The sequence below is a fragment of the Pseudophryne corroboree genome, chromosome 6, assembly GCF_028390025.1.
Source record: "Pseudophryne corroboree isolate aPseCor3 chromosome 6, aPseCor3.hap2, whole genome shotgun sequence".
Classification (NCBI taxonomy): Eukaryota; Metazoa; Chordata; class Amphibia; order Anura; family Myobatrachidae; genus Pseudophryne; species Pseudophryne corroboree.
Window position 1 is genome coordinate 732,013,314 of NC_086449.1, and position 24,176 is coordinate 732,037,489.

At 45.8% G+C, this 24,176-nt stretch overlaps 1 long non-coding RNA gene across 1 annotated transcript; it reads right to left on the bottom strand.

Annotated features, from left to right (window-relative positions):
* Nucleotides 1-2,328: 2,328 nt before the first annotated feature.
* Nucleotides 2,329-4,219, bottom strand: LOC134935633 (uncharacterized). The gene is made up of 3 exons (XR_010180297.1): nucleotides 4,094-4,219; nucleotides 3,764-3,785; nucleotides 2,329-2,457 (listed from the first exon to the last, which is right to left on the bottom strand). It is a non-coding gene; the product is annotated as an uncharacterized LOC134935633 (long non-coding RNA).
* Nucleotides 4,220-24,176: the final 19,957 nt, after the last annotated feature.

Here is a 24,176-nt window from a genome sequence, read left to right on the forward strand (position 1 = left end):
CCGCCCCCAACGTATTTTTGCACATTCGTACGCAGTATTACACAAAGTGGGCGTACGCCAAATGACATCGCAGTAATGCGAAACCATCGCAGCATTGCGAAATCATCGCAATAACACATACTTAATCGTAAAAATACTAAGTTTGAGTATATTTACAAAGTTTTGCGTAAAAGTGCACACTTTTAAGGTAAAACGCACAAAAATGTTTTTTTGGCCTATTAAGTGCAATGACACCTTTCCTTTTAAAGACCACAAGCCCTTTTCAATTACGAACCCAATTAGTGTAATGATTGATAATGTTCCAAAACAATTAAGTGTGAGAATAAAAAAAAATTAACACTTTGTTGCCATAATTGGCCATCAACATGTCAAAGTGTAAATTTTTTTTTTTTTTTTTTCACTTTTTTAATTTTTAAAGGTGTTGTTTGTGAATGAAGGTGTTTACATGTTTCTTAACACAATAATCTCCTTTTTTTTTTGGTAAAAATGTAACGTTAGATGTGTGTAATTTTTTGAACAAAACAAATTCTGCCTGCCAATCTGCTGATCCTTTTTTGCATTAATAAACACAACACCCGGTTAACTTTAATCAACTTTTTTATTTTTGTATTTGTTAATATTTTTTTTTTTTTACAAATCAAATAATACAAGTCAAGCAAATTTTTGCAAATGGTCCACACAATCCATCATTCCTTGCAGGTGTTGGCGCATGGTGTAAAGTATCCCTGAAAAGCTTGTGGGATCTCCAACTGCAACATCTGAAATTAAGATGCAACACAAACATTAATAACTTAATTACATTACTTATTAGCCAAGCAAGGCGCAAAGCACACTTAAATGCTGGCATGTCCAAGCTGCTGGACTCCAGCTGTTGTGAAACTACATATACCAGCATGCCTTTACACAGTTTTGTGGTCAGGGAATGGCAAAGCTGTGTCAGGGCATGCTGGGATGTGTAGTTTCTCAACAGTTGGAGTGCCGCAGTTTGGACAGGCCTGCTTTAATGGCAAAGTTACTACATCCTGCCTGTTTTATGGTACAATCATTAGCAGAACACACAAGCCTGCTCAGCCTTTTTATCAGATTTTAAAGTGTTCCAGACCATGTGTTACATTTACTACTATGTGAGTTATATTTAAGATGGAACGTTGCCCATAGCAATCAAGCAAAAATATGATTATTATATTGTAGAAGTGGATCCCAATTTTTTAAGTATAATCTTATTGATTGCTATGTCCGAGATCCCATGTTAAAGATAACTACCATCTTCGTCAGTGTGACACCATGTTGGCATTCATTCCCATTTGTTGTTTTATTTGTTTTGTATTTTTAGTGGGTTGGTCCTGCATCATCACACTGCATATCCACATCTTCAGAAGGCCAACATATCATAGCATTCCCACACTCCATGAAAGCTGCCCTTACTAAATAAGTGCAAACATGTTTGACTTGAACACTTATTAATTTTGAGAATGTAACTTTCACACAAAAAAACAGTGTGTCATTAGGCTGCATAACAAAGTGAAGCATGTGATTTTTAAGTGTAAATATTCAGACTACACAGGCCCAAGTGTAAAAGGCAAACATACTAAACTCCACTCAGGTCTAACTGTTTCCCAGAAAAAGTAACACATATAAACCCTGTTCTCCTGGCAACCCTGGCTACCTAATGAGTGTCAACCTAGAGTGGACACACAAAACATTGCACACATACACACTGTACATATAATGACACTCACAAATATGTAAAGGCAACATGTACACCATGATTAAATTTTTATATATTTTTCCAGGGTCCAAGAATTCAAACAGTACAACACTGCATGTTTTGGCATTGTAAGTGTAAGTGGGTAATCATTTTTTTAAAAATTAAAATATACTTACTTTCCACGGCAACATCCAGACTCCCGGAACGTTCGGCAGGGGCTTCCTCTGCCCATTCACTTGGTGGGGATGTTGGCTGGATGGGGGAAGGCGGCTGGATGGGGGAAGGAGGAGGGATTGGGGAAGGAGGAGGGATTGGGGAAGGAGGAGGGATTGGGGAAGGAGGCTGGATGGGGGAAGGAGGCTGGATTTGGTCCGCAATTTCAGAGGGGGGGTCTGATTGAGAGGGCGAGGGGGGCGGAGAAAAAGTTAAAGCAATAGAGGGTGAGGGTGGTTCAGATTGTGATGTTGATTTTGAAGGAGAAGGGGTATGGGAAGGAGGAGAAGGGGTCCCAGAAAGAGATGGAGAGGTGTGGTGAGAAGGGGAATGTAAAGTGGAGTGGGCCAGGGAAGCTGATGGGGCCTGGGAAGATGAGGGGGACTGGGAAGCTGAGGGGGAGTGAGAAGGGGAGGGGGAGTGAGAAGGGGAGGGGGAGTGAGAAGGGGAGGGGGAGTGAGAAGGGGAGGGGGTGTGAGAAGGGGAGGGGGAGTGAGAAGGGGAAGGGGGTGGGGAGTTTTGCCGTTGTTGTTGTCCTAGAATGATAATATTGTTCAAATTGTTCAAACATGATAAATTACATAGTAATCAATTTGTTTTATCAATGTTCTGTTCATTGTTAAATTATTTGTTTTGTTCCAAAGAAAAGCAAACATGTTAAGATCCTCTTCATGTTGGCCACAGCAAACAAAATGAGTCTAAAATTTAACTTTGAAGCTCATTCCTTAATCTAGGCAATTGAGTCATAGTGATTGGTCTCAGCAACATCACCAGATTACTATTCAAGGCACCTTATTATATAGCCTGCACTGATCAAGTATTGTGGATTAATTTCCTGCCTGCTTCTTATTTTTTGTAAACATGCACTTGTTTGGTGTTACTTTGCTACAGTCAGTACTGTTTTACCTAACCACACACAGTGTCCTAATTTCCATAAAAGGGCATTGCAGGTTGCAATTAGCCTACCACTTACTGTAAAATGTCTGCAAATCCAAGGGGTTTACAGCAGGTATTGAGTAGGCAATTGGCCAAAAGCATGTGCAGTGCAGGGGTGGCAGATATAACATGTCCCGAGAGAGTGTGTTTTTTTTTAAAAATTTAAAATTATGGCCAGGGTAAATACATGCAGCTTTATTTTAGCCTTGCAAATTTTTGCACCTGATTTAACACACCCCAACCAAAACTTACTCTCTCTGCACATGTTACATATGCTTCCCCTGCAGTGCTCATTGTATTTAACAATTGTTACTTAAATTACGGAAGGCCAAAAATTGGAAAATAACACATTAGCACAATTTAGTGCAAAAAACTTATGTAAGGTAACTTACTTCGTGTATGCAGCGCACGGATTTGATGGCGGATCTCCGCCAACAAATCTGGAGTCCGCCTACGGAGATCACTCCACCTCCTTTCGAGCTGGATGATTGTCCGCCTGCTGCGGACTCGCGTCTGCAGCAGGCGGCGGACCTCCGCGTAGGCCTCGCGCTTCACCCGATTGGGGATGAAGCGCCCAACGCGGCCTACGCGGCGGTCCATCACCGCAACCAGCACGCGGAGCTCCCGCCTGGTGAACGGTGCTGCACGCATCATGGCAATGGCGTTTTCCTTATTTGGGCATATATTTATAGTGTCTGTTAGCATGTGATTGGTCAAAAATCTATGTTGTCATTTCTATTAACTTTATTGATCTTTGCAATGCTGTGAAAAGCAGAGTGTTATTTGGCACGAGCGTAAAAACGCAATAGCAGAAGCGAAAATGTTTGGTACACAAATTTAAGCAAACAAAACACACACAGAGACACAGACTTTAGTTACAAATACTAAACATATCTGTGTACTCACCACAGTTCGTGTGATAATTCAGCTGGACAGTCACAAAGTGTGAAACATTGAGTATCATTTGTTTGTGTGTTTGGTTACATAATCAGGATTTGATGATATAAAACAAATAAGGACACTATTTAGCAACATTACAGTATTAAAATTTCAAAATAAACATTGTAAGCTTAACGTGTTTTTGTATTTTGAACCAAAAACAATTACACATTCCAACACCACAAAATCCGTACCCAATCACTTTACAAGATCATACAAATTGAAATCATGGTTTATAAAACAGAAGCATACTGTGTTGTATTATTTTGGCAAATATAAAATATATAAACACTATACCTGAAATATTCTGCTACAATTCTTGCCCTCACTTGGCTCCCCCTCCGTGTCACACTCCCCCCACCGAAGCGTGGCACAACCCCTGGCTCCTCATCAGGCAATTCCTCTGCCTGAGGAAGCTCTACACTACTCCTTACCGCGATGTTATGGAGTATTGCGCACAGGACCACTATTTTACTTGCCATCTCCGGCGAATACATGATGTTGCCACCAGTGCGGTGGAGAACACGAAACCGCCCTTTCAGGACACCAATTGTGCGCTCCACCAGCTGCCTAGTGGCAGTAAGCGCGGAGTTAAATGCCATCTGTGGTCCTGGCCTGGGATTACGGTAAGGAGTCATGAGCCAGGGGGTGCAAGGATATCCACGGTCTCCTGTTGGAATAAAAGCAAAAATTTAGATATGAAAAATTTATTTTTTATTTTTTTTTTAATCAAAAAAATTTGAGCAACAACTCACCCAATAACCACATGTCTGGTGGTTGACTTGATCTTAATCTCTGCCATATCCCTGATTGTCTAATGACATACGCATCATGGGAACTTCCAGTAAACTTTGCGTTCAGGGAAAGGATCTGGAGGGATGGCCCACAAACAACCATTACATTCAGAGAATGAAACAGTTTCCTGTTTCTAAAAATTTCTTCATTATGTTTTGGTGGCTGAATAGCTACATGTGTGCCATCCACAACCCCAATAACATGTGGGAAGCGACTACCACCTTCCGCAAATTGCCGCTTCACCACATCTAGGGCACCAACATCCAAAGGCATAGCAATAAATTGCTTAACACGCTTGAGGAAAGCCTGGCAGACACGTCGCAGGACCTTACTGAACTGGCCCTGCGACATGCCAACCAGGTCTCCAACCACATGCTGGAATGATCCTGTGGCCAAAAAATGTAACACTGCAAGGAATTGTGTCAATGGTGGTATTGCTGTAGGATACCGAATTTCAGACTCCAGATCACTCTCTATTATGGAGAGAGTGTCTAGGATTAGATGTGGTGGCAGCCGGTATCTACGCACCACCACATCATCTGGCATCCCAAAAAGTCTGACACGGGTTCTGAAAATTGGTGGCCTAGCACGCCTCCGTTGCCTTGGTTGATGAGGAGCCGGCTGTGGTTGTGGGGCTGGCGGTTGGGGTGGGAGTGCTGGCGTGGGTTGGGGAGGTAGGGCTTCTGCCGCAATATGTATTGACATCACACACTTTTTGGAGAGAATGTTAAGAAATGTAAAAAAAAAATAATTCAAAGTTTTCCAAAATTTTACACAATAACTGTTTTTACAATTGTGGTGTCAACTTACTGCAGGAGCGTACATTTTTTCTGTGTTGAATTCATGTCCAAAATGCAAAAATAAAAAGCAAATAAAACTAAATTTAATATTTGGATATAAAAAACATATATTAATGCAAAAAAACTTTATTAAAAAAAAAAACCAAAAAAATAAGAAATTTAGTACCTAGTCCAGGAAAGACAAACACTACTTTGCAGATCAATCCTGGAAAACCCAAACACTTTGTTTAGCAAACTTTAAAAAAAAAAATAAAAAAAAAAAAATAACAAACACAAACAAGCACCAACACAGGCCAAGGACACTTACCTGCTCCTAAAGAAATAAAGTCTTGTTTTTGTGGACCACACCCAAAAATGAAAAATAATTGGTTTTTCTCACCAAAAAATAAACTCCTACAAGAGAACACAAATGACAGTCAAAAACAGCATACAGACACTTCCAACAAACAAGCTCCAACACAGGCCAACGACACTTACCTGCTCCTAAAGAAATAAAGTCTTGTTTTTGTGGACCACACCCAAAATTGAAAAAAAATTTGCTTTTTCTCACCAAAAAGTAAATTCCTACAAGAGAACACTAATGACAGTCAAAACAAAGAAGCACGGGAATATTTTCACAAATGGACTTGCAAAATATATATGTGTTATAAAAATTAAAATATTAAAATGTATTAAAAAAACTTGCCAACACAAAAAAAAAAAAAAAAAAAATACAGAATACTCACAAACGAAAATACCCACAAAAAATGCCACTGTCTATATTCAAAACGCAAAGAAAAGGACAAAGGTATGCTTGACAATTACTCACTCTGCCAATTCCACTATCACCTTCCCGCACAAGCCAACAACTCAAACGCCAAACTACCAACACTTACAGCATGCACAGTAGGCCCTTAAATAAGCAGTGCAATCATTCAACAGAATAACAGTGTACACCTGTGTGAATTAACGAGTCGCACGTAGGTATATAAGCGCACACACCTCGGCGTACACACGTCATCACAAACATGGCTTCTCGTGAGCAAATCGCAGCAGAGATAGACCGCATTGCAGAGCAGCAGATGGCATTGCAGAAACAACGGATAGAGTGTCAAAGGCGCTTGTTAGAATACGCCTCTGCGGAGGTTAATGCAGGACCTAGTACTCTGCAAATTTCTGCTTCTGAACCTCAACAATTGAGTGTGGATACCCTGCCACACACACATAGTGAGCAAACTGAGGGAGAATTGACTTTAGCCACACAAACACAGCAGACAGAAGCTGCTAGTGAGGAGGAAGATGGAGATGACCAACCTGAAGAAACCTCACAGGCTACCTCCAGACGGAAAAAAAGACAGCCTGCATTCACTAAGAGGGAGTTGCGTGTCTTGGTCACGCAGGCCATGTCCAAAATACATAGGGGCCCCAAAAACATGGGGGCTGCTTCCAAAGAACGCATCTGGAGAGACATCACAAAATCTGTGAATGAAGTTGGCTCTGTCGTCAGAACATCACAGGAAGTGAGACGACGGTAAGTGCATCTTGACAATCCTTTTTCTGTGCTAAGTTGCATAAAAAATGTAGTTACATGTCATGTTATGTCTAGCAAACACAAGCAGAACATGTGTGCTATATATTTACTTTGAACAATAAGAAGACTCAACTTTTTCCCTCTTTCACAATATTTATGTAGGTGGGCCGACTTCAAATCCCGCCTGAAGGCAAAGAGGGCTGCGGAGTGGAATGCCTCAAGGGCAACAGGGGGGGGACCACCTGTCGCTGTGGAGTTTACTGACTTGGAGGAGATGGCGATGGCCTGTGTGAGTTATGAGGAGGGCCAAGGGGTGTCTCATATGGACACGGACCTGCCTGAGATTCTGACGGGACATGACTTGGAAGGTAAGTTTACACATGTATTTGTCTGAAATTTGAACTGTATTAATAATCTTAAACTAATTTTGACTCCAACTTTTCCCCCACACATTCTTCTATTTGCTTGCCACAAAACACAGCACAGGGGGGTGAACAGTTTGAGTCACAGGCCGGTTATGTGGTTGAGGCTGAGGTGGAGGGACCTAGTGGGTCTGCCAGTGTGGGCCAACAAAACCCACCTATGCAGGTTCCTACTGGCCCCCCCACCCAACCCTCTGCTATCCCGGAGATCCTGCTTGAAATTGCTAGGTATGGTGAGAGCCTAAACACATTTCAAGACGGGGTCATCCGGGAGGTAAGCCAGATAACTGTCCGGCTCACTGAGATCCGAACCTGTGTTGAGCAAGGTGTTGCTCAACTCTGCCAAAGTCTGGCAGAGATCAGGCAGGCCCAAGAACAACTGGCCTCCTCAAACCAAAGCCTTGCAACTAACATCTTGCAAGGGCTCCAGGCCATCGCTGTCTCCCTTGCCCACAGTGGCAGAGAGCCAACCACATCGGCTCCCTCCCCTGCCCCTGCCCAGGAAGAACAGGACACTGGGCAGGCCCAACGAAGGTCACTCCGCAGACCAAGCAAAGAAGATCAGCCTCAGGCGGGGCGAAAAAGAAGAAAGTGATGTCTCTCCAGATGGGCAGCACCCATGTTTTTGTAGTTGCCTCTATGTTATTTTGGACTTGGCTTGTGTGGCCAGAATGGATCACTCCCTCTTAGTGAAATGACTTTTTTCTGTTTGGAGGAATTGTAGCCTGTGAGTTTCTTTTAAAAAACAACAGAGCCATCTTCCTCTCACTAGTGTGCTGTGTATTGTTGTGTTTGTGTGGTGGATACTAATTATTTCTCAGTTTGTGTCACATTTTTGTGTGGCAGGGTGTGAAATATGTTGAATTTATGAATTTATAAGATACTTTTGTCAGAAGCAGAAATTTGCAGAGTACTGAGTTCTGCAATATAATTTTTGTCAGTGCCATCTGCTTGGTGCTTGGTCTATCTCTGCCTGTGAGACTCATGTGGAGCCATGTTTAAATGTTGGATAATATTATTACTGTAATAAAAATTAAAATTAAAAAATGTGTGCAATTTCTTGAAGGTAATGCATTAGCAAAATCTTAGTTACCAAAAGATTAGGTCAACATATAGACACTTGGTGACCAATCTGCTAATTCTCCTTAAAATTAAACAAAAATGATAAAAAAGGTATGTTTTGCACCACACTTTAATGTCCATATTAATAAAACAGACACGACAACTTGATAAAATATCTTTGGACAACATGACATCATTGAAAACATTGACAGATGTTAAAAACATATATTATTGTGACTTTTAAAAATAAAACATAGTGTATGCGGCATTATGTGGGTGTTGGTTAATTAATCAGAATGTTGCAGAATTATATAACTTTAAATAAAAATGTAACTTGTTTGTATTTAGTAGTCTAACACACATTAAAACATTTCGTCACAATGCTTACACACCAAGTTAAACACAAATAACAACCTTATTTCACAGTGTGTGCGATTAATATGTGAGTAGAATAAACATGTAATGTGTGTTCAGTCAATTGCTGGTTGGTAACTTTCATGTGCTCAGTAATTAACAAGTAATTGAACATCAGATGAATGTGCTCTCCAATTAACTGCTAATTACTGCATACACACTTGTACCAGTACTTCGCAAATGTAGAGTAACTGCAGACCTACTCTGCTGCTGCGTGAATGTTGCTACGGTTTCCTATGTTAGTTTTAACAGCGACAAAGTTTATTTGCGAAAAACACGCCCATTGCAAGTTGCATACTCCCACACAGTACGCCCACTTTCACGCCCATGTCGGAGCATTGCGAAGTCTCGCCTCCGCCACGCCCACGCCACTCCTCGTTTTCGTTTGGCAGTTACGGCTTTTTTTCCCCAAAGTAATTTTGCACAGTTGTCGTACGTATGTCTTCGCGCATGCGTAATCACGCATTTGCGCATGCGCAGATACTTACATTTCGGACATTTGCGATGCGATGACTCTTAGCGATCAACTCGGAATGAGGGCCATTACTCGGACACCAAGGGGTAAATTTACTAAGATGGGAGTTCTATTTAAGATGGGATGTTGCCCATAGCAACCAATAAGATTCCAGGTATTATTTTCTAGAAGGTGCTAGATAAATGAGAAGTATAATCTAATTGGTTGCTATGGGCAACATCCCATCTCAAATAGAACTCCCATCTTAGTAAATTTACCTTCAAGTAGTTGATATCACTGGCAATATCTGGACAGACTCATTGGATGGGATTTATTTGCTAATAACTAATCAGGTTCACTGCTTGGAACGTGTGTGAATTGGTTTTGTATCATAGCAACTGGATCTTTATAAGTTGCCTTGTGCACATTGCTAAGATTTTGTGTTGTACAATATTCTCTGCAAAGAAAGTTATTCACTTCAAATATACAGCTGTTCAAGACCGTCCACTTATGTTGTGGCGCCGGTTGGTCCTGTAACGAGACTCGGTATAATTGAGAGAACTAATGGTTCAGTTTCTGCATTTACATAGTAAATCCATTCACATAATCACAGCCTGCTGTTTTACAGTAGAAGGAAGGGCCACACGTAGGGAAGCCAATCCTGCCTCATTTTTTTCAATTCCAGGAATCAGGATTTAGAAAATCTCAATCCAAGGTTTCCTGGTATTCCCGGGATACCCAGCCTTGAGTTGATCAATTGAAATATAAAGCTTTCATGCCCACTGCCGGCCCAAGCTTATTTTTTTTTAGTAAGCAAAAATCTATTTTGGCGCTCCTTGATGGGATAAAAGGGGTGTGGTCTTACAAAAAGGGGTCTGGCTACACAATTGTACTCCCCGTGGTACAGGGTGATAGTGGGTGACAGGGAGATAATAGGTTACTGGTGAGGCAGGGGTGACAGGGAGATGGTGGGTGACTGAGGCAGGGGTGACAGGGAGCTAATGGGTGACTGAGGCAGGGTGACATTGAGATAGTGGATGACTGATATCCCCAGTGCCAGATACACATGTCCCCACAGCGCCAGATATACCCCCAGTGCAGATACACATATCCCCACAGTGCCAGATATGCCCCCAGTGCAGATACACACATCCCCACAGTGCCAGATATGCCCCCAGTGCAGATACACACATCCGCACAGTGCCAGATATGCCCCCAGTGCAGATACACACATCCCCACAGTGCCAGCTATGCCCCCAGTGCAGATACACACATCCCCACAGTGCCAGCTATGCCCCCAGTGCAGATACACACATCCCCACAGTGCCAGATATGCCCCCAGTGCAGATACACACATCCCCACAGTGTCAGCTATGCCCCCAGTGCAGATACACATATCCCCACAGTGCCAGATATGCCCCCAGTGCAGATACACACATCCCCACAGCAGGGCCGAAACTAGGGTTTCTGTCACCCGGGGCAAGGCAGTCATTTGGCGCCCCCCCCCCCCCCCCCCAATATACAGAAATACATCCTCCCGTACATCAATACACAGTACGGTACATATACCGTACATATCCCCTGAATATACACATACCACCCAAATAAACATATATATACATGCACCTGTATATACACTTACCCCAATACACTGTGATTAAATACATCCCTCCTATACTGTATATACAAATTAAGTACCCACCCTGGGTACTCCAGCATACACACACACACAACACCGGGTTACGCTGCACTGCTTCAGTACACACACACACTGGGTTGCACTGCACTTCTCCAGCACACACACAGGGTTACACTGAACTGCTCCAACACACATACACACAGGGTTACACTGCACTGCTCTAACACACACAAACAGGGTTACACTGAACTGCTGCAACACACATACACACAGGGTTACACTGCACTGCTCTAACACACACAAACAGGGTTACACTGAACTGCTGCAACACATACACACAGGGTTACACTGAACTGCTCCAACACACATACACACAGGGTTACACTGCACTGCTCCAGCACACATACACACAGGGTTACACTGCACTGCTCTAACACACACAAACAGGGTTACACTGAACTGCTGCAACACACATATACACAGGGTTACACTGCACTGCTCTAACACACACAAACAGGGTTACACTGAACTGCTGCAACACACATACACACAGGGTTACACTGCACTGCTCTAACACACACAAACAGGGTTACACTGAACTGCTGCAACACACATACACACAGGGTTACACTGAACTGCTCCAACACACATATACACAGGGTTACACTGCACTGCTCTAACACACACAAACAGGGTTACACTGAACTGCTGCAACACACATACACACAGGGTTACACTGCACTGCTCTAACACACACAAACAGGGTTACACTGAACTGCTGCAACACACATACACACAGGGTTACACTGCACTGCTCTAACACACACAAACAGGGTTACACTGAACTGCTGCAACACATACACACAGGGTTACACTGAACTGCTCCAACACACATACACACAGGGTTACACTGCACTGCTCCAGCACACATACACACAGGGTTACACTGCACTGCTCTAACACACACAAACAGGGTTACACTGAACTGCTGCAACACACATACACACAGGGTTACACTGAACTGCTCCAACACACATATACACATGGTTACACTGCACTGCTCTAACACACACAAACAGGGTTACACTGAACTGCTGCAACACACATACACACAGGGTTACACTGCACTGCTCTAACACACACAAACAGGGTTACACTGAACTGCTGCAACACACATACACACAGGGTTACACTGCACTGCTCTAACACACACAAACAGGGTTACACTGAACTGCTGCAACACATACACACAGGGTTACACTGAACTGCTCCAACACACATACACACAGGGTTACACTGCACTGCTCCAGCACACATACACACAGGGTTACACTGCACTGCTCTAACACACACAAACAGGGTTACACTGAACTGCTGCAACACACATATACACAGGGTTACACTGCACTGCTCTAACACACACAAACAGGGTTACACTGAACTGCTGCAACACACATACACACAGGGTTACACTGCACTGCTCTAACACACACAAACAGGGTTACACTGAACTGCTGCAACACACATACACACAGGGTTACACTGAACTGCTCCAACACACATATACACAGGGTTACACTGCACTGCTCTAACACACACAAACAGGGTTACACTGAACTGCTGCAACACACATACACACAGGGTTACACTGCACTGCTCTAACACACACAAACAGGGTTACACTGAACTGCTGCAACACACATACACACAGGGTTACACTGCACTGCTCTAACACACAAACAGGGTTACACTGAACTGCTGCAACACATACACACAGGGTTACACTGAACTGCTCCAACACACATACACACAGGGTTACACTGCACTGCTCCAGCACACATACACACAGGGTTACACTGCACTGCTCTAACACACACAAACAGGGTTACACTGAACTGCTGCAACACACATACACACAGGGTTACACTGAACTGCTCCAACACACATATACACATGGTTACACTGCACTGCTCTAACACACACAAACAGGGTTACACTGAACTGCTGCAACACACATACACACAGGGTTACACTGCACTGCTCTAACACACACAAACAGGGTTACACTGAACTGCTGCAACACACATACACACAGGGTTACACTGCACTGCTCTAACACACACAAACAGGGTTACACTGAACTGCTGCAACACATACACACAGGGTTACACTGAACTGCTCCAACACACATACACACAGGGTTACACTGCACTGCTCCAGCACACATACACACAGGGTTACACTGCACTGCTCTAACACACACAAACAGGGTTACACTGAACTGCTGCTACACATACACACAGGGTTACACTGAACTGCTCCAACACACATATACACAGGGTTACACTGCACTGCTCTAACACACAAACAGGGTTACACTGAACTGCTGCAACACACATACACACAGGGTTACACTGCACTGCTCTAACACACACAAACAGGGTTACACTGAACTGCTCCAACACACATACACACAGGGTTACACTGCACTGCTCCAGCACACATACACACAGGGTTACACTGCACCGCTCCAACACACATACACACAGGGTTGCACTGCACTGCTCCAACATACACACACAGGGTTACACTGCACTGCTCCAGTTCACTCACAGGGTTACACTGCACTGCTCCATCAGACACACACTGGGTAACACTGAACTGCGCCAGCACATGCATGCACACACACACAGGGTTACACTGCACTGCTCCAACACTCATACACACAGGGTGACACTGCACTGCTCCAACACACACACACACACACACACACACACACACACACACACACACACACACACACACACACACACACACACACACTCACTCAGGGTTACACTGCCCTGCTCACACACACTAGGTTAAAGTACAACACTGCACTCACACATATTATACATATATAGCTGTCCGCCTCTCCCTACCTTTACACACATCTAGTGATGATCAGTCAGGGCCCCCGTCCTCTCCGTTTCTGAAGATGGCCGTCACACACACACACACCGCTGGCAGATGATTATGTGAGTATGAAGTGGCGCCTCTGTGTTTCCGGAAGCAGACTCTAACGGAGCATCCTGGCGCAGCGGAGCGGGGAGGCGCGACTTCAGCCCTGCGCCGTCCTACACTGCATGTTTCCGCTTACCGCCGGCGCCCTCTCTCATTCCGCGCCCAGGTCGCGTGCCCCCCTAGCCTCCCCCTAGTTTCGGCCATGCCCACAGTGCCAGATATGCCCCCACTGCAGATACACATATCCCAACAGTGCCAGATATGCCCCCAGTGCAGATACACACATCCCAACAGTGCCAGCTATGCCCCCAGTGCAGATACACATATCCCCACAGTGCCAGATATGCCCCCAGTGCAGATACACATATCCCAACAGAGCCAGCTATGCCCCCAGTGCAGATACACATATCCCCACAGTGCCAGATATGCCCCCAGTGCAGATACACATATCCCAACAGTGCCAGCTATGCCCCCAGTGCAGATACACACATCCCCACAGTGCCAGATATGCCCCCAGTGCAGATACACATATCCCAACAGTGCCAGCTATGCCCCCAGTGCAGATACACATATTCCAACAGTGCCAGCTATGCCCCCAGTGCATATACACATATCCCGACAGTGCCAGCTATGCCCCCAGTGCAGATACACATATCCCAACAGTGCCAGCTATGCCCGCAGTGCAGATACACATATTCCAACAGTGCCAGCTATGCCCCCAGTGCAGATACACATATCCCAACAGTGCCAGCTATGCCCCCAGTGCAGATACACATATCCCAGCAGTGCCAGCTATGCCCCCAGTGCAGATACACATATCCCAACAGTGCCAGCTATGCCCGCAGTGCAGATACACATATTCCAACAGTGCCAGCTATGCCCCCAGTGCATATACACATATCCCAACAGTGCCAGCTATGACCTCAGTGCAGATACACATATCCCAACAGTGCCAGCTATGCCCCCAGTGCAGATACACATATCCCAACAGTGCCAGCTATGCCCGCAGTGCAGATACACATATTCCAACAGTGCCAGCTATGCCCCCAGTGCAGATACACATATCCCAACAGTGCCAGCTATGCCCCCAGTGCAGATACACATATCCCAACAGTGCCAGCTATGCCCCCAGTGCAGATACACATATCCCAACAGTGCCAGCTATGCCCGCAGTGTAGATACACATATTCCAACAGTGCCAGCTATGCCCCCAGTGCATATACACATATCCCAACAGTGCCAGCTATGCCCCTAGTGCAGATACACATATCCCAACAGTGCCAGCTATGCCCCCAGTGCAGATACATATATCCCCACAGTGCCAGATATGCCCCCAGTGCAGATACACATTTCCCACAGTGCCAGATATGCCCCCAGTGCAGATACACAAGCCCCCACAGTGCCAGGTATGCCCCCAGTGCAGATACACATGCCCCCACTGTGCCAGATATGCCTCCAGTGCAGATACAGATGCCCCCACTGTGCCAGATATGCCCCCAGTGCAGATACACATGCCCCCACTGTGCCAGATATGTCCCCAGTGCAGATACACATGCCCCCACTGTGCCAGATATGCCCCCAGTGCAGATACACACATCCCCACAGTGCCAGATATGCCCCCAGTGCATATACACATATCCCAACAGTGCCAGCTATGCCCCTAGTGCAGATACACATATCCCAACAGTGCCAGCTATGCCCCCAGTGCAGATACATATATCCCCACAGTGCCAGATATGCCCCCAGTGCAGATACACATTTCCCACAGTGCCAGATATTCCCCCATTGCAGATACACATGCCCCCACAGTGCCAGGTATGCCCCCAGTGCAGATACACATGCCCCCACTGTGCCAGATATGCCTCCAGTGCAGATACAGATGCCCCCACTGTGCCAGATATGCCCCCAGTGCAGATACACATGCCCCCACTGTGCCAGATATGCCCCCAGTGCAGATACACATGCCCCCACTGTGCCAGATATGCCCCCAGTGCAGATACACATATCCCAACAGTGCCAGCTATGCCCGCAGTGCAGATACACATATTCCAACAGTGCCAGCTATGCCCCCAGTGCAGACACATATCCCAACAGTGCCAGCTATGCCCCCAGTGCAGATACACATATCCCAACAGTGCCAGCTATGCCCCCAGTGCAGATACACATATCCCAACAGTGCCAGCTATGCCCGCAGTGCAGATACACATATTCTAACAGTGCCAGCTATGCCCCCAGTGCATATACACATATCCCAACAGTGCCAGCTATGCCCCTAGTGCAGATACACATATCCCAACAGTGCCAGCTATGCCCCCAGTGCAGATACATATATCCCCGCAGTGCCAGATATGCCCCCAGTGCAGATACACATTTCCCACAGTGCCAGATATGCCCCCAGTGCAGATACACATGCCCCCACAGTGCCAGGTATGCCCCCAGTGCAGATACACATGCCCCCACTGTGCCAGATATGCCTCCAGTGCAGATACAGATGCCCCCACTGTGCCAGATATGCCCCCAGTGCAGATACACATGCCCCCACTGTGCCAGATATGCCCCCAGTGCAGATACACATGCCCCCACTGTGCCAGATATGCCCCCAGTGCAGATACACATGCCCCCACTGTGCCAGACATGCCCCCGGTGCAGATACACATATCCCCACAGTGCCAGCTGTGCCCCCAGTGTAGATACACACATCCCCACAGTGCCAGATATGCCCCCAGTGCAGATACACACATCCCCACAGGGCCAGATATGCCCCCAGTGCAGATACACACATCCCCACAGTGTCAGATATGTCCCCAGTGCAGATACACACATCCCCACAGTGCCAGATATGCCCCCAGTGCAGATACACACATCCCCACAGTGCCAGATATGCCCCCAGTGCAGATACACACATCCCCACAGTGCCAGCTATGCCCGCAGTGCAGATACACATATTCCAACAGTGCCAGCTATGCCCCCAGTGCAGATACACATATCCCAACAGTGCCAGCTATGCCCCCAGTGCAGATACACATATCCCAACAGTGCCAGCTATGCCCCCAGTGCAGATACACATATCCCAACAGTGCCAGCTATGCCCGCAGTGCAGATACACATATTCCAACAGTACCAGCTATGCCCCCAGTGCATATACACATATCCCAACTGTGCCAGCTATGCCCCCAGTGCAGATACACATAGCCCAACAGTGCCAACTATGCCCCCAGTGCAGATACACATATCCCAACAGTGCCAGCTATGCCCCCAGTGCAGATACATATATCCCCACAGTGCCAGATATGCCCCCAGTGCAGATACACATTTCCCACAGTGCCAGATATGCCCCCAGTGCAGATACACATGCCCCCACAGTGCCAGGTATGCCCCCAGTGCAGATACACATGCCCCCACTGTGCCAGATATGCCTCCAGTGCAGATACAGATGCCCCCACTGTGCCAGATATGCCCCCAGTGCAGATACACATGCCCCCACTGTGCCAGATATGCCCCCAGTGCAGATACACATGCCCCCACTGTGCCAGATATGCCCCCAGTGCAGATACACATGCCCCCACTGTGCCAGACATGCCCCCGGTGTTATGATTCCAGCACTCTGGTCAGAGGAGATCTTATGGCACGGACCGGAGCACTGGAACGGAATGCTGGGGAAGGGAGCAGGACAGGAAAATAGCCCCTGGCGACCTAACTCTGTTGTCTCACCCGTGTTGTCAGAAATCCCCTGCGAGACTATGGTTTCTTGAGCCCTTGGCAGCCGCGTTTGAAGGGCGGATTATGTCTGCCCAACTTCGATGCCCCCCGGTCTTAATGAGAGACAAAGGGAAACCCGAGACAGGGTGATAACAAGAGGCCCTCTAACTAAACAACCAGGCCAGGGGCTAAGCAAACTCAAAACTATAATATGTGCGGAGAAACCGCCAGGGAAAAGGACAACCAAAATATCCACTTGTCCAATTCTCCTACCCGGCACCGCCGAGTACCAGAGAGGACTTGTGGAAGCGGAACCCTCCGCAAATGCTCCAAACACAAAATATAAAAGGTAAAGCGGCTGAGCCGCAACACACGGCAGAGCCGCAACTCACGAACACCACTGGATATAAAACGGTGATCAGTCAGGACTCCAGGGAACCAAACGACCTCTTGGGATGAGATGACAACTCCCGAATACCGGACTTCTGAGGACTGGAATGACCGGATACAGCAGGACTGGAAACAGACTCTCAGCAAACAAAGGCAGCATGCAGGAAGCTATTACCGGCGTCTGTGAGAAGCCCTGGGAGTGTATTTAACAAGGAGTCCTCCAATCAGCTGCTAAAGGCTGATTAGAATAAATGCCGTGCAGCTGCCTTGCTGCACGGCCAGAGAGCAGGTGAATATCTTAATTTCCTAAAGCCTAGCAACGGGGAACGCGGTCCGCCAGTGGCGTCCCCGTTGCTAGGGTCCGTGCGGCTCAGCGCGCCCGGCGTCTAGCGTTGCTAGGGAGCCGGCGGCTGTACGCGCACGGCGTCTCTAGTTGCTAGGCGCCGGGCCGCGCAGACAAGCGGACCCCGGCGCCTAACAGTACCCCCCCTTGAGGAGGGGTCAAGGAACCCCTAAAGCCAGGTTTCTGAGGAAATTCCCGAAAAAATGCCCTCTTGAGCTTAGGGGCATGAAGATCCTTATCCAGGACCCAAGACCTTTCCTCTGGACCATAGCCTTTCCAGTGAACTAGAAAATACAGCCGACCCCGGGACAATTTGGAATCGAGAACCTTCTCTACCAAGAACTCCTGTTGTCCCTGTACATCCACTGGAGATCTACCCTGAGAGATCTTCCGAGGAAATCTACTGGAAGAAACGTATTGTTTCAACAGTGTCAAAGTCAGAAAAATATTCCCATACACACTGCCATATTTGCACCGCACACTGGTCCGCGCTGCGCATGCGTACGCTCTCCCGTGAAGGCGCATACCCGCAATAGCGTGCACCCGCGGGCGCACGGTATGCGTATTTACGGTAGAGTTTATGTAGTCGTAGCGTGCGACTCATTCGTTACATATTTTCACAATTAATGTAGTTTGTAGATCATGGTCCCTTTGATAGATTCTGAAAGTTTGGTTAATATAGAATGTCCCTGAGCTGAGGAATCCCTCTTTGTATCGTAGGAAGGGTCTAACAGGAGTCATGCAGTAGTGTTTGGTACCCATCGGAAGAGTATTTAAATAGCAATATTCCGGTGTTGGTTTGGAGCGTATTAATCGCTCGTGCGAATAGTTATGGACATAAGAAGTTTATGTCCATTTCTACTATTTACTCATACTCAGGTATGCGGCGGGAAACCTAGTTCCCCACCCACCTGAGCTGTTTGAAATCGTCACAGCCCACCTGTATGAATCAACCTATGACCTTTTGTTATGATGCAGGGCCGAATTCCGACGTCCAATGGACAATGGGATTGTAGGGACTGTAGGATTGCATTGTGTGTGGGGCATAAATAGGCAGGCCGACCACATCCAGCTCTCACTCTTCAACGGTTCTCATTGCTGAAAATCGGGTGCTGGATGTCCAGGCGCATGCGATCGTTTACCCTTGTGCGTAAGTTTCTCTCCGTAATCATTGTCTTTCTGTGAGCCATTTCTCTTATATATATATATCTCTCTCTCTCTCTCTCTCTTCTCCTTCTCTCGTATCTCCCATTGACTAGTATTGTATTGTATTAGATCAGCATAGTATTGTATTGTATTTCTTGTATAGTTATTTGGTTAGGAAGTCTCTGTTATATTGTAGTGTATCATTTGTACTGTGATTCTTTTTTGCAAGTATAATAGTTATAATACAGATAATAGGCTTTGGACCCTAAACCAGTATCTGTGTATTTTCTCATAGTTTTAAGTGTTCACTTGAGCGTCGGTGACGCTCAAGCAGCTTTGTAGTTAGTCAGGTTACACAAGGTTGCACTTACACCCTGTATTCACATTAAGGTAATCTGTGTATTTCATTAATAATAGGTTTAGACATAAAGGTATAGCGTTGTGAGCGTCTGCGCCGCTGGTGATCTCCCCGTGGTCTCGAGCGTCCGCTACGCCATAGCGAATCATTACGTTAGTCATAGCCAACAGAGTGCTTGTCTGTGATCTCTGGGCCGTGAGCGAACGTGACGCTTGAGCGTCTCGCCTACGGCTGAGCGATCGTTACGCAACTTGCGTACCCTTACGATACTTCTTAAGTAAACAGCGTACAGTGTTCTTAGACCTCTTAAAGGGTTGTATATACGATAAATAATTTAGCTTTATCAATTGGCGGCTCGTCCTGTCCTTCACATATCTGCACTAGGTAGATCAGCAGACATTATCCCTCAGCAAAGGGCGGGAGGTTGTCTCGTAGTGCTGATGGGATAAGCGTCTGCTTCGCTTAGATAACGAGTGCTGAAGGAATCCGGGAACCGGAGGTAAGAACAAAACGCTTGTGTTTTTTTTAAAACTGTTTATTTTTTTCTTCTGTCTTGCGTATATACGCACGCATACATATATATATCTGCACTTCTTTTCCATCTGTGTATTTCATTTGTCGTATATCACCATCCTGTCTGCCAGTTTTTATAGTTGATAGAAAAGTGCTAAAAGAGACTTGCTGTTATTTCATAGTTTAAGAATAGAGGTAATAGTTAAAAGTGTAGACAAACACACAGGTTTGCCTGGGAGATAAGGCAAAGCCAGTGGGGTACGCGGTAGATGATCAGGGATCGTTTACATTGATAAAAGTATATTGTGTTACGGTGGATCTTTGTTTTGCGTACACGTGTCTCTAACAAAGACTAGCGTACGCAATCCAAAGGCCGACGCACGCAGCGTTCATTACGCAACGTAGCGTCCGGTTACGCCCACGTAGCTCAAGTCACGATAAGTTGATTTTTAACGCAACGTGATAAGTAACGCACAGCGGTAAATAGCGCAACAGGCGGTAAATAACGCAAGTCTATTTTTGGAAATCCAAAAAAAAATTTAAATTAACAGATCCTGCTCCTAATTGGTAACACAGCTGGGCTGAAGAAAATTTTCTGCGCAGAAATAGAAATAGAAACAAAAGTGTACATGTGATGAGTGAGTGTTTTTACAATTTTTAAAGGTTGAACCACAAGAAAAGTCGAGTACTCGTGAGGTACATGCGTGTAAGTGACGTGCACGGTGGCTAGGGAGGCATCTCTGGTTAAATACAATTTTGAGCATTAGAGTATAGCAGACCAGGAGGTCATACTGTAACAAGACCAGGAGGTCATACTGTAACAAGACCAGGAGGTCATACTGTAACAAGACCAGGAGGTCATAACAGACCAGGAGGTCCAGGTACAGCCGACAAGGAAGTCCGCTATACAGTTCACAGGCACAACACCGAAAAGGGTTGGTGCAACACCCATATAGGCCATATAAGCTCTGGCTGAAGGAATTCGCAGTCGTAAGTTTCGATTCCATTGGTCTTTCCGTACATAAGCTTAGTTGTTTGTGTACTGAACGACTGGACCGCACGTAAGTGTGTGCAGTAGTTAGTAATCTGACCTAATACCATTAGAGTAAAGGGGTCACAAACGCTATCTGTACACTCTAACGTGATTTGTGTAATTTTTTTTATTTTAAGGGAAGTTCGCTGCTCACTCAGGAACTATCCAGCAACCAATAGTTACTGGAAAGAGTAAGTGTTCTTCGGATAACCCTCACAGGTTCCAGTAAATAGAGGTTCAGGTCGCAGGGGCCCTAGGTCGAGTACGCCAGCACCATATCGGTGTGATCAGGTCGTATAGGTCGGCGTGGGCGAGTGAGTGGGGTACTCGGTAAACCGCCACCGTCAGCCTATTGTTGGCATTTGGTTTTTCGTAAAGGGTTGGCTAAATAAAGCAACACTTTCGAACTATGGGGGCCACTTGTTCAGGTAGGGGGCGATCAACCTCGGTTCGGGTTGATTCAGTGGTCCGGCCAATTGGGTCGGCCAGGTATATCATGTGTGAGAAATATGGAAGTCACACAGACACTTTATGTGATGAATGGGAGAGAATGACTGTGCATGACGGGGAGAAATTCCCAAGAATAGGGAGCTTCAGCTCAGAAGTGTTACAAAATTTAAGGAGGAGGATATGTCTCATAAAATCAACAAAGAGACGAATTCAGCATTATGATTATTTACAGTTGTGGCAACAGGAAGGTGAGATACAGAGAGGTTTGGCTCAGGCGGCGGGATCTGGCACTAACAGAAAATTAATTGCCACGGCCCTGCCGCCACCATATATATCAGGAGAGAAGTTGATTACGGAGAAAGACGCACTAAGGTGTAACACAAAATCACTTAGTAACTGTGTAAATGTTAATGATAATGTTAACCCATTAACCCATGCAAGTATTAACCCGTGCAAGTTGTACCCTGTTTTGAACTTTCCTCAGGAGTGTGATCAAGAGGACGAATCGGCAACGATTTCAGCGCTCTCTCTAGCAGCCACCATAGCAGAGACCACAGTAGGCACAGCTCCACCCACGAGATTAGTAAAGGTCCCTAGCGGAGGGATAGGTGAGGTCGTATCAACTGGTAAGTACGGCACCATGCATTATGCTGAAACTATTTCACCACAGCCTGTAGAATCTACACAGAATGAGGTTGTTAGAATCACACCTGTTAGAGTAATAGCAGTACCAAATGGGAAAACAGACGCATCAGGAGCCACTCCCATTAGGAACATCGCCATGTACACTCCATTTTCCCGAATGGAATTAAGGACCATAGTGTCTGAATTTCCTGAACCTAGAAAAGACTTAGTTGCCAGTCAAAAATACATCAGAGACTTAGGTAACACTGTAGAGCCCAACAACAAAGACTGGCAGATATTACTGAGAGCGTGTTTACCCTCAAATGTCGACGCAACTCAATTTTTAGCTGATTGCGGACTAGATCATGATGTACCTCTTACAGATGTGTACAACCAAGATAATGTGAAAAGAATAAACTTGCAGCTAAAAGAGTATTTCCCAGCAGTAGCTAAATGGAATAAGATATTCTCCATTAAACAGAAGGAGTCAGAGACAGCTGCAGAGTATTTTCACAGAGCGTTATTAGAAATGGCAAAATACACAGGTATAGAGGACATTAAAACAGACACAAACCATCGGGAAGTAGCAGTATCGGTACTGATGGATGGTTTAAAAGAGTCATTGAAGACTAGGGTACAGACCACGCAACCTTGTTGGCGAGGTCTGTCTGTGGCTACTTTGAGAGAGGCTGCTATTGATCACGACAGAAACATCACTAGACACAGGGAACAACAAGGTGACAAATTAATGTCAGTAAGTATACAGGCTCTGACCACAAGGCAGCCTTTGTTTGTATCACCAAATCCTGTGGGTAAGTCAAGTATGGTTATTTGTTATTCTTGTCACAAACAGGGACACATGGCACGAGATTGTAGAGTAAAGAATCCACGAAACTCATACCAAACCCCTAGACAACGACACGACACACGACATTGGGAGCAAGGTCCGCAGAAACGGAGTTATGAGCCACATACAGGGGAAACAAAAAGATATCCCCCAAACAGAGACTGGCATGCCTCTGGTAATTCCCAACTATCTCCCTCACAAGTAGTTGCTGCCAGCGGGATTCAGGGAGGTCACCATACCCAATAGGGGTGTGGCCATACCTGTAATCTGCAGCCAGTAAAATTAATTGCCAACCTTGAAAGTGAACCCGAGGTCGCAATCAATGTAGCTGGTAAAACTTTAAACTTTCTTGTAGACACAGGGGCGGCCAAGTCAGTGATAAATTCGACAGTGGGCATGAGAACCACTGGTAGGACAATTCCAGCCATGGGAGTAACAGGAGTAGTCCAGCACTACCCTGTTAGCAAACCAGCCGAGATTACAATAGGGCCTTTGCATACCAAGCATTCCTTTTTGCTGGCTGCATCGGCACCAACCAATCTCCTGGGAAGAGACTTACTGTGTAAAATGGGGTGCGTCATTTATTGTACTCCTGAAGGTGTATTCTTGGACATACCTGAGAAACACGCTCAGGAAGTGCGAGACATGTTAGACTCCCCATCAAAATTAACGTCACATACCATTATGACAAATAGGAATCCATCCCAAATAGAAGAGATGACATCTCAGATACCAGAGTCACTTTGGACAAAAGACGGACAGGACACTGGATTAATGGCAAACGTAGCTCCAGTAGTGGTACAAGTAAAAAATGGTAGGATAGCTCCAAAAATCCCACAATATCCTCTGAAGCCAGAGGTGGAGTTAGGAGTTTACCC